Source organism: Dendrobates tinctorius, unplaced genomic scaffold, assembly GCF_039654945.1.
Source record: "Dendrobates tinctorius isolate UK_male_01 unplaced genomic scaffold, ASM3965494v1 ptg000503c, whole genome shotgun sequence".
NCBI lineage: Eukaryota > Metazoa > Chordata > Amphibia > Anura > Dendrobatidae > Dendrobates > Dendrobates tinctorius.
Window position 1 is genome coordinate 913,813 of NW_027362162.1, and position 14,497 is coordinate 928,309.

Sequence of the window (14,497 nt, forward strand, 5' to 3'; positions counted from 1 at the left end):
ACCTCTGATGTCTGATTTATTCTCCAGAGTTAAGAGTGTCTGCTGGTTTACTAAGCTTGACCTCAGGGGGGCGTATAATCTTATTCGCATCAAGCACGGGGATGAATGGAAGACGGCGTTTAATACTCCGGAGGGACATTTTGAGTACCTGGTGATGCCTTTTGGGCTCTCTAATGCCCCTTCTGTCTTCCAGTCCTTTATGAATGATATTTTTCGAGACTTTGTAGATAAGTTTTTGATCATCTATCTGGATGATATTTTGATCTTTTCTAGTGATTGGGATTCCCATGTGGAACATGTCCGGACTGTGTTCCGGATTTTAAGGGAGAATTCCCTGTTTGTTAAGGGATCGAAACGCCTCTTTGGTGTACAGAGGATTTCATTTTTGGGATTTATCTTGTCTCCATCGACTATTGAAATGGACCCGGCCAAGGTACAGGCCATTTATGATTGGGTTCAGCCTACTTCTTTGAAGGCTCTCCAGAAGTTTTTGGGTTTTGCTAATTTCTATCGTAAAATTTATAGGTAATTTTTCTAGTATTGTCAAACCACTGACTGATCAGACCAAGAAGGGAGCTGATGTGCTGAATTGGTCTCCTGAGGCTGTCTCAGCATTTCAGGAGCTTAAGCGGAGATTTACTTCAGCTCCAGTTCTACGGCAACCTGATGTCTCACTTCCATTTCAAGTGGAGGTAGATGCTTCTGAGATTGGTGCAGGAGCTGTTTTGTCCCAAAAAGACCCTGTGACTTCTAAGATGAATCCCTGTGCCTTCTTTTCTCGAAAGTTCTCCCCATCTGAACGCAACTATGACGTGGGGAATCGGGAATTGTTGACCATGAAATAGGCATTTGAGGAGTGGAGACATTGGCTGGAGGGAGCTAGACATCAATTTGTGGTCCTCACCGATCACAAGAACCTGATTTATCTGGAGTCGGCTAAACGCTTGAATCCTAGACAGGCTAGATGGGCCTTGTTTTTCACGCGTTTTAATTTTGTGGTCTCTTTTCTTCTGGGCACTAAGAATGTTAAGGCAGACGCCCTTTCTGGGAGTTTCTTTGCTGATTCTCTTAATGTGACTGAGCCTACTACTATTCTAGGTGAGGGGGTAGTTCTTTCTGCCATTTCACCCGATTTAAGACGTGCCCTGGAGGAATTTCAGGAGGATAAACCGGAGCGTTGCCCTATGGGAAGATTGTATGTTCCTGACCAGTGGAGAAAGAGAGTGATGTCTGAAGTCCATTGCTCCGCATTGGCTGGTCATCCAGGTATTTTTGGCACCACAGATTTGGTGAGTCGGTCGTTTTGGTGGCCTGCCTTATCTCGTGATGTCAGGAATTTTGTACAGTCCTGTGGGACTTGTTCTCGGTCTAAACCCTGTTCTCGTTCTAGTGGGTTGCTGATGCCCCTCCCAGTGCCCAAGAGGCCATGGACCCATATCTCAATGGATTTTATTTTTGATCTTCCTGTCTCTCAGAGAATGACTGTTATCTGGGTGATCTGTGATAGATTCACGAAGATGGTCCATCTTGTACCACTCACAAAGTTGCCATCTTCCGCTGAGTTGGTACCCTTGTTTTTACAACAGGTGGTTCGGTTACACGGGATTCCTGAGAACATTGTGTCCGATAGAGGGGTGCAGTTTGTTTCCAGATTTTGGAAAGCCTTTTGTTCCAATCTGGGAATTCAGTTATCCTTCTCCTCCGTGTTTCATCCCCAGACCAATGGGCAGACTGAGAGAACAAACCAGACCCTGGAGTCTTATTTAAGATGTTTTATATCTGCTGATCAAGATGATTGGGTCTCATTTTTGTCCTTGGCCGAATTTGCGCTGAACAATAGAGCTAGTTCTGCCACTTTGATGTCACCCTTTTTCTGTAATTTTGGGTTTCATCCTCGATTCTCTTCAGGACAAGTGGAATCTTCGTCCTGCCCAGGTGTGGACACTGTGGTTGTGAGAATGCAGCAGATATGGGACCAAGTGGTGGATAAGTTGTCACTCTCTCAGGAAAAGGCCCAGCGTTTTTCCAACCATCATAGGACCATTGGTCCCCGGTTTAAAGTGGGTGATATGGTTTGGTTGTCGTCTAAGAATATTTCTATGAGGGTTGCATCTCCAAAATTTAAGCCAAGATTTATTGGACCTTATAAGATTTTGGAGATTCTTAATCCTGTTTCTTTTCGATTGGCTCTTCCAGTTACGTTCAAAATCCATAACGTATTTCACAAATCACTGTTGAAGCGGTTTTTTGAGCTAGTATTTCCTGTGGCGGCACCTCCTGACCCTGTTTTGGTTAAAGGCAATGTGAAATATGAGGTAGAGAAAATATTGGATTCTCGTTTGGTCAGACGGAGACTCCAGTATTTGGTCAAATGGAAGGGTTATGGCCAGGAGGATAATTCTTGGGTCTCTGCCTCGGATATTCATGCCAATAAATTGGTTCGTGCTTTTCACCGGGCCCATCCTGATCGGCCTGGTGGCGTGGATGAGGGTTCGGTGACCCCTCCTCAAGGGGGGGTACTGTTATGAGCTCATTTTCTGCTCCACCAGCTGGGAGTTCTCCTTCCGTTCTCCCTCTGGTGGTGATGGGAGGTAGAGAGGTTGGTTTAATTGCTAATGGTCTGCCATCTGACGAGGAGGATAGTGATTGGATGTCTGGAGTATCAGACTGGATATAAGACAGCCGACGCCCTATCCTGTTGCTGGTGATTCAGTCTGCTTCTCAGGTCTTGGACTTCAGCTCTGCTCCAGTCTTCTCAAGTTAAGTTTGTTTTTGCTAATGCTCACACTTGCTCTTTGGTCTACTCAGTTTTTGTGTGGTCAGCCAGCCCTGCTGGGCTGTGCTGAATTTCCACTCTTATTTATCTGTATTTGCCAATTTGCCTTTTTGTCCTTTATTAGATTGGCCTTTTTGCTCTGTCTCAGAATATTTCAGAGTGCTTATATAGTGGGAGAAGTCTAGTGACTTCAGGGTTAATTTTGTTATCGGAAGTGTTGGACATTATTTTGGGTAGGGTTTTTTGGCAGATTGCAGACAGTATCTTTCCTTTCCTGTCCTTTCTAGCTAGTTGGGCCCCATCGTTTGCTCAGCCTATTTTTCTGCCTTTGTTTGTGTTTTCATCTTGCTTCACCGTCAATACATGTGGGGGGCTGTCTTTCCTTTGGGGTCTGCTCTGGGGCAGTTAGTTTTCCTCTTTTCTTACTTTAGGCTTATTTAGCTCTCTGGTTGTGACGAAGCGTCTAGGAACATCGTAGGTACGCTCCACGACTGCTGCTAGTTGTGTGTTAAGATCAGGGATCTGCAATCTGCATAGTTACCAACCTCTCTGGTTTTCTGAGACTTTGCTTGTGTTGCTTTTTTTCTCCTCGGGGACACATTCATAACACAGGGGTCTGCAATCCGCTTAGTTACCAACCTCTTTTTTTTCTGTGGCTTAGCTTGGTCTTGTTTTCCTCCTCGGTGACCCAATCATAACATAAATATAATCCACCTATATGTAATCAAGTCTCCGTATAAATGCACCTGCTCTGTGATAGTCTCAGGGTTCTGTTTGAAGCACAGAGAGCATCATGAAGACCAAGGAACACAACAGGCAGGTCCGTGATACTGTTGTGGAGAAGTTTAAAGCTGGATTTGGATACAAAATGATTTCCAAAACTTTAAACATCGCAAGGAGCACTGTGCAAGCGATCATATTGAAATCGAAGAAGTATCATACCACTGCAAATCTACCAAGACCCAGCCATCCCTCTATACTTTCATCTCAAACAAGGAGAAGACTGATCAGAGATGCAGCCAAGAGGCCCATGATGACTCTGGATTAACTACAGAGATCTACAGCTGAGGTGGGACAGTCTGTCCATAGGACAACAATCAGTCGCACACTGCACAAATCTAGCCTTTATGGAAGAATGGCAAGAAGAAAGCCATTTCTCAAAGATATCCATAAAAAGTGTTTAAAGTTTGCAACAAGCCACCTGGGAGACACACCAAACATGTGGAAGAAGGCGCTCTGGTCAGATGAAACCAAAATTGAACTTTTTGGCAACAATGCCAACCGATATGTTTAGCGTAAAGGCATCACAGCTCATCACCCTGAACACACCATCCCCACTGTCAAACATGGTGGCGGCAGCATCATGGTTTCGGGCTGCTTTTCTTCAGCAGAGACAAAGAAGATGGTTAAAATTGATGAGAAGATGGATGGAACCAAATACAGGACCATTCTTGAAGAAAACCTGTTGGAGTCTGCAAAAGACCTGAGACAGGGACAGAGATTTGTCTTCCAACAAGACAATGATCCCAAACATAAAGCTAAATCTACAATGGAATGGTTCACAAATAAATGTATCCAGGTGCTAGAATGGCCAAGTCAAAGTCCAGACCTGAATCCAATCGAGAATCTGTGGAAAGAGCTGAAAACTGCTGTTCACAAACGATCTCCATCCAACCTCACTGAGCTCGAGCTGTTTGCCAAGGAAGAATGGGCAAGAATTTCAGTCTCTCGATGTACAAAACTGATAGAGACATACCCCAAGCGACTTGCAGCTGTAATCGCAGCAAAAGGCGCAACAAAGTACTTTATTAAGTTAAAGGGGCCAAATAATATTGCACACCCCACTTTTCAGTTTTTGAATTTCCACAAAAATTTAAAATAACCAATAAATTTCGTTCAACTTCACAATTGTGTCCCACTTGTTATTGATTCTTCACCAAAAATTTACATTTGGTATCCTTATATTTGAAGCATGATATGTGGGAAAAGGTTGAAAATTTCCAGGGGGCCAAATACTTTCACAAGGCACTGTAGTTAAAACATAATTATCAGTGCTCATTAATTCTGAATGCAATTACTGGCAATTAATTAATGTCTAGAGTAAATCCCATAACATCAATGGAGTATATAGTGTTTAAAGTGCAAGAGCGCTACTAGATTATTCAGCAATTAAATACATAGGTGACAGAGAGGTTGAAAGAGCTTAAATTTGAAAGGTATACATGACCTGGTTGCACAAGGCGGCAACAGTCATCACATAATATCATGTAATTGTTACGGGCTGGTGGAACGCACCAAATAATAAAGGTGGTAAAAGGTGCGTTCGCAGCCCGGGGTCCACCGTGCAGAGATGGAAGCCTGCTGCTCAGTAATGTCAGAGACTATACGGCAAATAATAAATGAACACATGCGGGTTAGCGTCACCCGGTGTGTACAGGAGCGAGTTGTGTTGATACATGGAACCGCGGTGCTGCACAATGTAAATGCAGAAGCCTGTTAAACTCACAGGTGTTAGGAGTCAGATTCCGGCCATTGCTAGGCAGGAATCTAGACCCTCACATGCTGCGGTCTCCTGCTCTGTGTTTAATGCAAAGGAGATTGCAGAGGAGATTGCTTTACAGCAACTCTCCCCGGAGGCCAAGTCCTTCATCCCTTCTTCTGAGCATGCTCGTGGGATAACCTCCCATTGGAGCTCAGGAGTCAGGTGCTCAGGTCCTGCTCCTGATTCCATAGGTTCATCCCAGGGCTCTGGAAATTTCCGGAAGGTACCGTTCACTATAAAAAGTGCGCATGGCTGTTCCGCCATGCGCTAGTAGTTCGGACTTGCTGCTGTGTGTATGGTGATGGATGCTTGGACTGGTGACTGACTTATTAAGAAACCCCTTCCCTCTGATTATACGATTGTGTGAGCGTTTGGGTTCAGCCAGTAGCAGCGCTTGCGCCAGCGCGCTTACTCTCCATCTACCTCAGCAGCTAGCGTCCTGCGTCGCGCTTGCGATATAGCGGTGCCATCTCTGCGGCACAGGTTTTGCCGTGCTGCGCTTGCAGTCTTGTCGGGCGTTCGCAGTTGCGATGTCACGCACCTTATTTTATGGTAGGTCTAGAAGGAGTAGTCCTGTTGTTTAAGGCTACTTCTGTGACTTTTAATACCGTGTGTTCATCGCTGATAGTCTGTGACCTTGAACAGACTCAGCGTTTAATTTATGCCTGCAGCTCTGTGAATTTAACCAAGCTTGCTTTGGTGCACTGGGTAAAGTTAAACCCTTGTGCACATTACTGCCGTAGTGTTCTGCCTCTCTTAGCAGCGGTTTTTCCATCCACCGCACGGTGGACCCCGAGTGGCGAAGGCACTTTATTTACTTTTTATTTAGTGTCTTCCGCCACTCCTAACATAATACTAGCGCCAGAGTCTGGCTAGAGATGGCAGACCAGCAGCAATTAGTGCAGTATGTGTGTCAGCTCGAGGCTCGCTTGGTTACCCTTGAGAGGGCTCTCGCAGCTGCGCAGGCCATGGATGCTGCTGTTCAAGCACTCACAGGGCGTATGTCCTTGTCCGCCCTTGCGCCAACAGTTACCTGCCTCCCGTTGCCCGAAAAATACTGTGGGGATGGCGCCTCCTGCAGTGGTTTCATCAGCCAGTGCTCAATACACCTGGAGCTGCTGGCTGCGCAATTCCCTACAGAACGGGCCCAGGTGGCTTTCATTATCTCGCTACTGTCGGGCAAGGCGTTGGAGTGGGCTACGCCACTGTGGGAGCGCGGGGACCCCGAGATTCGGACTGCTGCTCACTTGCTTACTGCCATCAGGCAAGTTTTTCTTGGTCCACGGGTCACCCATGATACCTCTCTCCAATTGCTCGCCTTGTCTCAGGGATCACTCTCAGCTAGTCAATACGCCGTCCGTTTTCGGACACTGGCGTCCCAGTTGGAGTGGTCTGACAAGGCGTTGATCCCCGTTTTTTGGAGAGGATTAGCGGAGCACGTTAAGAATGCTCTCTCCACTAGAGAGATTCCTACCACGTTGGAGGAGCTAATCTCCATCTCCTCCTGTATCAACCTCCATTTTTCGGAGCGTGGTATGGAGCGTGCTCACGCCAAACGGAGAGGTACTCCGGCTCCTAACTTTTTTGAGCCTCTAGACCTGCCCGAGCCAGAAGTTCTACCTCCCGAGCCCCTGGAGGTGTCTCGTGCCATATCAGAGACACGCCCGACTCAAAAGTCCATATGCGGTTGTCACCATCTACCCGCTGCTTCCCAGGAAGACAGCGCCCCGCAATGGTCTGACTGTGAGTCGGTCGGCGAGACTTTTGTCCCTCCTTGCCAGCGGCCTAAAATTCTCGCGTGGGCACACGCTTCCAATGCGGATGGCCACTGTGACTATATGTGGCGCCCCTGAGGCTAAGTCGCCACAGAGGTACTGTACCTTCTCCTAAGGTGTAGTGCCCCACCATCCAGGTAAGGTGGGAACTCCTTGCCACACTCCAACACCTGCATCCCACACACAGGATAGTTCAGCAGGACCACATTCCAGCTTTAGCCTCAGGGTGTAGCAGAGCACCTTTCGTGGAACCCTGCTTCGAAACACGAGATGTGCTGGGAGGTGGGTGGAGTTAGTATAAAAGAAGGGGAAAGAGAGGATCTAGGGGGAGTCTGGAGTCAGTCTGACAAGAGTCAGTCTGGGGTGAGTCCCAGAGGAGAGGAGAGAAAGATCACTCAGATAGGAGTGAGGATCCCTGGAAGAAGGGATGGAGGAAGGAGTGCTGCAGCTGCCTCAGTGACCTGAGCCAGCTGGCACGGGAAAGGAAGGAGAAGGAAAGACGTAGAACTGTAACCTGCATTTCCATAAGAGAGAGAAAGACAAGTACGGAACGAAGAGGAGAGAGAACAGAGAGGAGGAGTGGGTTGGATAGGAACCCTGCCTATAGGTTCTCAGCGCAAGGCCGGGGACCGGTCCCCGAGGTTGTGTGGACACTTATGGTTCTGCAGCAGACACCGGTGGAGTAGTTGGCTGTAAATGCATTACTCCCATTCAAGACATGGGACAAAACAGCAAACTGATAGAGAGCTGGGATTCAGGAGAAGGGAGTCCCCGAAGCAGGCTACAGCGTCTGTCATACAAGTGAGAGTTGTTAGGAACATCTGATAGGAGGAACTTCAGAGAACCACGGTACTGGAGCTCTTCACACTACAAGGCGCAATAGAGGAGTCGTTCAGGAAGGTACATGTTGGCGGGGGTGCTGGCAGGGAGAGTCCTATCTCGTCTGGAGGTTGACTGGGCCTCTGCCCCAGAGGACACGGTACTGAAGCAGGCACCTGTGTGCACTACGAACTGTGAGTAAAGCTTTGAAACTGCAAGCTCTGGTGTTCTCCATTCATTCCCGCATCAGCACCGCTACATCTGGGTATCCGCATCTACACCATCCTGTGCCTCTCTTCATCCATTGCACCTACACTGCCCTGGGACTACAGCTCCACCTGTGGGGAGCTACACCATCTTTGCTGCATCACACCATCAGTCCCAGTGGATCTGCAAGCAGTGTTGGCTTACCATCTTACTTGCCAAACACCAAGGGTGGTGTCACGAACTATTATTACATTAAACCATAAAAACAACCACCATTGATATATTGGGCGCCCAGGGCCACCGACCGGGTCACCGCCACCGGTGTGACACGACCCCCTGACACCGGCCCGGTACCGAGTACCCCACAGCCCTGGGTGAAGCCAGCGAGGGCGACCCATATATGCAGACCACGAAGTCCCTGGCCGGTTCGTATTGGTGGCCGCACAGGGCTCGGGATGTGAAGAGGTTCATTCGGGCATGCACCTGTTGTGCTCGGGTTAATCTACCCAGGCGGGGTGTGCCGACGGCCGTCGACACACGGCAGCGTGTCCTTGAAACGCCTGCTCCCATTGTCTCTCGGGTGTCCCTCCTCAAACCCGGTGATCTCGCCTCCGCTAATGCTTGTTGTGTACCTCGGTTTACTGTTTCACCTATCGGGACATCAGGTTCGCCTTTTGGCAAGTCTGAGGTCTGTGCCACTGTTGGGCACAGGCGGGCGGATCAGAGGGTTCAGGGAGGGGGGGGCCCTAGGAGGGGGGGTAATGTTAGGAGTCAGATCCCGGCCATTGCTAGGCAGGAATCTAGACCCTCACATGCTGCGGTCTCCTGCTCTGTGTTTAATGCAAAGGAGATTGCAGAGGAGATTGCAGAGGAGATTGCTTTACAGCAACTCTCCCCGGAGGCCAAGTCCTTCATCCCTTCTTCTGAGCATGCTCGTGGGATAACCTCCCATTGGAGTTCAGGAGTCAGGTGCTCAGGTCCTGCTCCTGATTCCATTGGTTCATCCCAGGGCTCTGGAAATTTCCGGAAGGTACCGTTCACTATAAAAAGTGCGCATGGCTGTTCCGCCATGCGCTAGTAGTTCGTCCTTGCTGCTGTGTGTATGGTGATGGATGCTTGGACTGGTGACTGACTTATTAAGAAACCCCTTCCCTCTGATAATACGATTGTGTGAGCGTTTGGGTTCAGCCAGTAGCAGAACTTGCGCCAGTGCGCTTACTCTCCATCTACCTCAGCAGCTAGCGTCCTGCGTCGCGCTTGCGATATAGCGGTGCCATCTCTGCGGCACAGGTTTTGCCGTGCTGCGCTTGCAGTCTTGTCGGGCGTTCGCAGTTGCGACGTCACGCACCTTATTTTACGGTAGGTCTAGAAGGAGTAGTCCTGTTGTTTAAGGCTACTTCTGTGACTTCTAATACCGTGTGTTCATCGCTGATAGTCTGTGACCTTGAACAGACTCAGCGTTTAATTTACGCCTGCAGCTCTGTGAATTTGGTGCACTGGGTACAGTTAGGCTGTGTGCACATGATGCGGATATGCAGCGGATTTTTCTGCACAGAAACGCTGCATATCCGCATTGTGATGTACAGTAGCCTTAAAATCAATTAAAAAAAAAAACCGCTGTGCAGACGCTGCAGATTATTCCACGCGGTTTTCCTGCGGTACAAAATCCGCAGCATGTTACTTCTTTTGTGCGGTTTTCCACCTCCCCTGTCTCCAAATCCACAGGGGGGAATCCACAGTGGAAAACCACACAAAAACCGCAGGAAAAATGGAAGAAATCCGCAGGATTCAGGTCATTTGTCTTGCGGATTTCTTCCATTCTGCATGGAAAAATCCACAGGGCTCAAAAGTCCATCTGCACTCAGCCTTAAACCCTTGTGCACATTACCGCCGTAGTGTTCTGCCTCTCTTGGCAGCGTTTTTTCCATCCACCGCACGGTGGACTCCGAGTGGTGAAGGCACTTTATTTTTTATTTAGTGTCTTCCGCCACTCCTAACAACAGGGCTCGGCCGGATGAGCGCTAGTATACAGACACAGGACTCCACCCCAAGGACACGGGGTTAGAGTCCCTCTAGTCCACTAGCGCTCGGCGCCGCTGCAGCAGAGCCAGCAAGAGAGAAACAAATAAGTACCGCACTAGTGTGCACTGCACCGCTCTGGCGGAAGCCACTAACCTCCCAGACTAAAGAGGAACGCGGTAGACCTGTGCATGGCGCTGCGCTGGTGGATGCAGCCACTAGGTGCCTTGTGCTGGATGGCACAATATGGCGCTGAGAGAGGTGCTGTGACTAGGAAGCACTGTGGCACTACGCTTAGCCACTACAAGGCGCTGACTTACACTAAGATAACCCTACATCATGCATATCAAAGGGAAGGGGTTTCATAATAAGTCATTCACCAGCTCCATGCATCCATCATCACACACACAAGTTTTAACAACTGTCTATACTAGCGCATGGTCAGGCGGCCATGCGATCCTTTTATAGCAGCGTCCTTCCGGGACCTTCCTGATGGTCCAATCCAAGCTGGAGAAGGACCTGAGCACGTGACCTCCGATCTCAAATGAGAGATCTTCCCATGGGCATGCTCAGTGTACCGAAAGGAGGACTTAGTCCCTGGAGTAGCTTGCTGCTGACCAGCATGCGTTGCTATAGCTGGACCTGATGTGGCAGAAGCAAGAAAACCCACAGTGCTAGTCTGAGCAGAGCGCCGGGACCAACGAGTCTGCTGAGCAGCCTCCTCTGCAGCCGGAGAGGAATGGGAGACCGCCGAAGGCAAGGCTTGGGATTCCTGCTGTGCAGCGACAGGAACCTGACACCTAACAGTAATAATGGTATAAACACCAGTGACACTGAGAAATCTTCACTGGTCAGAGCGCCCCCACAAGCAGTCAGGGAGTACACATAATACCAGAGTGCCCTCATAAGCAGTCAGGGTGTACACATAATACCACAGCGCCCCCCATAAGCAGTCAGGGAGTACATGAGTCGCCCTCGCTTCACCCAGGGCTGTGGGGTACTCGGTACCGGGCGGGTGTCAGGGGGATGATGTGTCACAGCAGCGGAGACCCGGTCCGTGGCCCTGGGCCTCAATATCAATGGCGGTGGTGTTTGGTTGTAATGTAAAGTTTGTGACGCCACCTGTGGTGTTCGGCAAATATGATGTTAGGCCGACGCTGCATGCAGATCCGCTGGGACTGATGGTGTGTGCAGCATAGATGGTAAAGCTCTCCACAGGCGGAGCTGTAGACCCAAGGCAGTGTATATGCTGTAATGGCGGGGAGGCGTAGATGGTGTAGGTACAGGTACTCAGGTGTAGCGGTGCGGAATAACTGGAGGACACCAGGGCGTGCGGTTCCAAAGCTTTACTCACTGTTTGCAGTTCACACACATGCCAGCCTCCGCGCTGTGTTCTCCAGGTCAGGGCTCCAGGCAAAATAGGTTCTCCTCTCCAGCACTCCGCCAACGTGTACCTGACTGAACGACTCCTCCAAGGCGAAGCACTCCAGTACTTAGTTACCCTGGAATGCCTCTCTCTAGGTGTTCCTAGTCTCTACTTGTATGACAGACAGCTGTAGCCTGCTTCGGGGAACTCTCGCTCCAGAGTCCCGGCTCACTAATAAGGTGCTGTTGTGTCCCAAGTCTATGATGGGAGTAAGGTGTTAGCGGCTCACTACTCCACCGGTGTCTGTTGCTGGACATAAAAGATCCGATCAACCTCGGGGACCGGGCCCCGGCCTTTGCGCTCTGGACTGGAAGGGTTCTTTCTCTTACTCAACCCGCTTCCCACTGTCCTATTCTCCTTCGTTCCGATCTGTTCTGTCTCTCTTCTGGAAGGTTAGGTCATCAATCTTATCAGTCTCTTTCTATGTCTTTCCCGTGCCAGCAGCCCAGATCACTGGGACCTGCTGCAGCACATCCCTCAGACATCCATCTTCTCTTCGTCTCACTCTCTACATCTATCTCCCCCTTGACCTCACTCTTCCCACTCTCTTGTATCATCTTGCTCATCAATCATGATATCATGATATCATCTTGTATCATCAGGGAGTACACATAATACCAGAGCGCCCCCACAAGCAGTCAGGGAGTACACATAATACCAGAGCGCCCCCACAAGCAGTCAGGGAGTGCACATAATACCAGAGCGCCCCCACAAGCAGTCAGGGAGTACACATAATACCAGAGCGCCCCCACAAGCAGTCAGGGAGTACACATAATACCAGAGCGCCCCCACAAGCAGTCAGGGAGTACACATAATACCAGAGCGCCCCCACAAGCAGTCAGGGAGTACACATAATACCAGAGCGCCCCCATAAGCAGTCAGGGAGTACACATAATACCAGAGCGCCCCCACAAGCAGTCAGGGAGTACACATAATACCAGAGCGCCCCCACAAGCAGTCAGGGAGTGCACATAATACCAGAGCGCCCCCACAAGCAGTCAGGGAGTACACATAATACCAGAGCGCCCCCACAAGCAGTCAGGGAGTACACATAATACCAGAGCGCCCCCACAAGCAGTCAGGGAGTACACATAATACCAGAGCGCCCCCACAAGCAGTCAGGGAGTACACATAATACCAGAGCGCCCCCACAAGCAGTCAGGGAGTACACATAATACCAGAGCGCCCCCACAAGCAGTCAGGGAGTACACATAATACCAGAGCGCCCCCATAAGCAGTCAGGGAGTACACATAATACCAGAGCGCCCCCACAAGCAGTCAGGGAGTACATATAATACCAGAGCGCCCCCACAAGCAGTCAGGGAGTACACATAATACCAGAGCGCCCCCACAAGCAGTCAGGGAGTACACATACCAGAGCGCCCCCACAAGCAGTCAGGGAGTACACATAATACCAGAGCGCCCCCACAAGCAGTCAGGGAGTACACATAATACCAGAGCGCCCCCACAAGCAGTCAGGGAGTACACATAATACCAGAGCGCCCCCATAAGCAGTCAGGGAGTACACATAATACCAGAGCGCCCCCACAAGCAGTCAGGGAGTACATATAATACCAGAGCGCCCCCACAAGCAGTCAGGGAGTGCACATAATACCAGAGCGCCCCCACAAGCAGTCAGGGAGTACACATAATACCAGAGCGCCCCCACAAGCAGTCAGGGAGTACACATAATACCAGAGCGCCCCCATAAGCAGTCAGGGAGTACACATAATACCAGAGCGCCCCCACAAGCAGTCAGGGAGTACACATAATACCAGAGCGCCCCCACAAGCAGTCAGGGAGTACACATACACTGCACTAATGTAGAATCCACACTACAAATATCAGACATTAGGGAATAACACAAGTCACAATACAGACAGGAGTGAGGTCTTGACCCCAGGAGCTACAGGCTGAGAACATGGCTAAAGAGCCGTCACTAGACCCCTGTACACCTGTATACTGTGGCCCAGACTTTTTAGTGAAGGGACTGGAGTGATAACAGTGGGGAAAGCAGCGCTCTGTGTGTAGAGCCGGACTGCCCCCATCACTACAGTAGGACTACAGAGCCTGGCTCCTTCCTCACACGTGACTGGTCACATGGTCATGACATCATCACAGGTCCTTTCCCCCTTCCACCTGCCATGTCTGAGGCTCACGCTGCAGTGTCCGCCTCGGGGCTGTGCGCGGTGTCCCTGCTCTGCTGCCTCACCCTGGCGTGTTCTTACGTGGGCAGCTTGTATGTGTGGAAGAGCGAGCTGTCCAGGTAGAGTAGCGGGTCCGGCGGAGGGAGCCGCATCCCCGGCTGCAGCACCTGCTGTGTGTGACACCTGTCTGTTTCCTGTCCCCAGAGATCACCCTGCGGTCATTAAGAGGAGGTTCACCAGTGTGCTCATCGTGTCCTCCCTGTCCCCTCTGTTTCTATGGGTTTGGAAAGAGTTAACAAGCTTCAAGGTAAATACAATAGTGTGTGGTGACCACCTCTGCCGTCTGCCCCGCCGGAGGTCCGTCACCGCCTCTGCCGTCTGCCCCGCCGGAGGTCCGGCACCTCCTCTGCCGTCTGCCCCGCCGGAGGTCCGGCACCGCCTCTGCCGTCTGCCCCGCCGGAGGTCCGGCACCGCCTCTGCCGTCTGCCCCGCCGGAGGTCCGGCACCGCCTCTGCCGTCTGCCCCGCCGGAGGTCCGGCACCTCCTCTGCCATCTTTCCTGCCGGAGCGCCTCCTCTGCCGTCTTCCCTGCCGCAGCGCCTCCTCTGCCGTCTTCCCTGCCGCAGCGCCTCCTCTGCCGTCTTCCCTGCCGCAGCGCCTCCTCTGCCGTCTGCCCCGCCGGAGCGCCTCCTCTGCCGTCTTCCCTGCCGCAGCGCCTCCTCTGCCGTCTGCCCCGCCGGAGCGCCTCCTCTGCTGCCTTTCCCCGCCGGAGCGCCTCCTCTGCTGC

General features: G+C 50.8%; 1 pseudogene; it reads left to right on the top strand.

Moving 5' to 3' along the window:
- Positions 1 to 14,497, top strand: part of LOC141078106 (uncharacterized) — a 766,429-nt pseudogene that overhangs the window by 713,075 nt on the left and 38,857 nt on the right.